Genomic DNA, 3,155 nt, shown 5'->3' with positions numbered 1-3,155 from the left:
AGTGTTTTGGTTTGGGCAAAGAGTGAAGTAACAATGGGCCTGCTTGTTTAAAGATAAGGCAGCCAGCTGTAAATTTAACTGATAACATAAATCAGGCAAGATGAGTCACTCACTCTGAAGTGGATTAAGGCGTAATGCAAGGCTGATCTGAGATTTGCCAGGGTGTGTGCCTGTACTCTGTCACCTCCCTAAGCAATGATTTAAAAAAATACAAGCCTGCATTTCCATAGCACCCCTCACAACCTCAGAATGCTTCCCGGCCAATCAAACGCCACCAGAGAGTACTGAACGTTCACCAGCTAGATTCCGACAAATCGATGCAGCTGGAAAGAAGTGACTTCATTAGGAGTTTGAGGAGTTTTGGTATGTCACCTAAAACACTCGAAAACTTCTACAGATGTACTGTGGAGAACTTTATAAGCAGCTGCATCACCATCTGGTACGGAGTGGGTGTGTGGGGCTACTGCACAAGCTTGAAATAAGTTGCAGAAAGTTGTAAACTTAGTCCGCTCCATCACGGGCACTAACCTCTGTCGTATCCAGGACATCTTGAAAGAGACAGACAGACAGACTTTATTGATCCTGAGAGAACCAACCAAGAATAGTGTAGAAATATAGCAATATAAAACCATAAATAATTAAATAATTATAAGAAAATTATGCCAAGTGGAAATTAGTCCAGGACCAGCCTATTGGCTCAGGGTGTCTGACACTCCGAGGCAGGAGTTGTAAAGTTTGATGGCCACAAGCAGGAATGACTTCCTATGACGCTCAGTGTTACATCTCGGTGGAATGAGTCTCTGGCTGAATGTACTCCTGTGCCTAACCAGTACATTATGGAGTGGACGGGAGACATTGTCCAAGATGGCATGTAACTCGGACAGCATCCTCTTTTCAGACACCACCGTCAGAGAGCAAACACGAGGAAATCTGCAGATGCTGGAAATTCAAACAACAACACACACAAAATGCTGTTGGAACACAACAGGCCAGGCAGCATCTATAGGGAGAAGCGCTGTCAACTTTTCGGGCCGAGACCATTCGTCAAGACTAACCGAGAGGAAAGATAGTAAGAGATTTGAAAGTAGTGGGGGGGGAGGGGGAAATGTGAAATGATAGGAGAAGACCAGAGGGGGTGGGATGAAGCTAAGAGCTGGAAAGGTGATTGGCAAAAGTGATACAGAGCTGGAGAAAGGAAAGGATCATGGGTCAGGAGGTCGCGGGAGAAAGAAAAGGGGGTGGCACCAGAGGGAGATGGAGAAAAGGCAAACAACTAAATATGTCAGGGATGGGGTAAGAAGGGGAGGAGGGGCATTAATAGAAGTTAGAGAAGTCAATGTTCATGCCATCAGGTTGGAGGCTACCCAGCCGGTATATAAGGTGTTGTTCCTCCAACCTGAGTTTGGATTCATTTTGACAATAGAGGAGGCCATGGATAGACATATCAGAATGGGAATGGGACGTGGAATTAAAATGTGCGGCCACTGGGAGATCCTGCTTTCTCTGGCGGACCGAGCATAGGTGTTCAGCGAAACGGTCTCCCAGTCTGTGTCGGGTCTCACCAATATATAAAAGGCCACATCGGGAGCACCGGACACAGTATACCACACCAGCCGACTCACAGGTGAAGTGTCGCCTCACCTGGAAGGACTATCTGGGGCCCTGAATGGTGGTGAGGGAGGAAGTGTAAGGGCAGGTGTAGCACTTGTTCCGTTTACAAGGATAAGTGCCAGTAGGGAGATCGGTGGGAAGGGATGGGGGGGACGAGTGGACAAGGGAGTCGCGTAGGGAGCGATCCCTGTGAAAAGCAGAAAGGGAGGGGAGGGAAAATGTGTTTGGTAGTGGGATCCCGTTGGAGGTGGCGGAAGTTACGGAGAATTATACGTTGGACCTGGAGGCTGGTGGGGTGGTAGGTGAGGACAAGGGGAACCCTATCCCGAGTGGGGTGACGGATGGATGAGGTGAGGGCAGATGTGCGGGAAATGGGAAAGATGCATTTGAGAGCAGAGTTGATGGTGGACGAAGGGAAGCCCCTTTGTTTAAAAAAGGAAGACATCTCCTTCGTCCTGGAATGAAAAGCCTCATCCTGAGAGCAGATGCGGTGGAGATGGAGGAATTGTGAGAAGGGGATAGCCTTTTTGCAAGCGACAGTGTGGGAAGAGGGATAGTCCAGGTAGCTGTGAGAGTCTGTAGGCTTATAGTAGATATCAGCAGATAGGCTGTCTCTAGAGATGGAGACAGAAAGATCAAGAAAGGGGAGGGAGGTGTCGGAAATGGACCAGGTAAATTTGAGGGCAGGATGAAAGTTGGAGGCAAAGTTAATGAAGTCAACGAGCTCAGCATGCGTGCAGGAGGCAGCGCCAATGCAGTCGTCGATGTAGCGAAGGAAAAGAGGGGGACGGATACTGGTATAGACTTGGAACGTGGACTGTTCCACAAAGCGAACAAAAAGGCAGGCCCCATGGTTGGGTTCAAAGTTCGTAAAGGGGTTTCACACAAAGTGCTGGAGGAACTCGACGGGCCAGGCAGCATCTCCGGAGGGAAAGGAATAGTCGGCATTTCAGGCCGAGACCCTCTGATACTTGCCACTCTCTGCAATAAAAAATATTTCTCCTTAGGTCCTCTTTAAATCTCTCCAACCCCTCCTCCCTTCCATCAAGGTGACCGGGTGGTGGTGGGGGGTGTGCAGTGTGTGAATCCTACTTTTAGACCTTTCACTGGGAAACAGACTGAGACCCCCCCCCCCCAACCAAGCCTCTTGTGATTTTTATGAACCCCTCGGTTAAGTACTCATCCCTCGGCCTCCTTCACTCAGGAAAGCAGTCCCAGCAGGTCTGGCCTCTCTTCACAACTCAACCCCTTCAGTCCTGGTAAAATATTCCTGTGAATCTTTTCTGCGGCCCCTCTAGCTTAGTGATCAAAGTTCGAAGTACATTTATTATCAAAGGACGTGTGCATTATACAACCTTGAGGTTCAGCTCCTAATAGACCGTAAAGAATGCATTTTAAAAAAGATCATCAAACACCTGACGTAATGAGAGAAAAGAGCAAGTTGTGCAAACAATAAATGCGAGCGAATAGCGTTCGGAACGGAATTCCGCAACGAGAGCACGTCCACAGACCTTCAGATCAGTGCAGAACTGAATGAGCGTCAA

The sequence above is a fragment of the Hypanus sabinus genome, chromosome 26 (assembly GCF_030144855.1).
Source record: "Hypanus sabinus isolate sHypSab1 chromosome 26, sHypSab1.hap1, whole genome shotgun sequence".
In the NCBI taxonomy this organism is placed as follows: Eukaryota; Metazoa; Chordata; class Chondrichthyes; order Myliobatiformes; family Dasyatidae; genus Hypanus; species Hypanus sabinus.
This window is presented reverse-complemented; position numbering follows the sequence as displayed.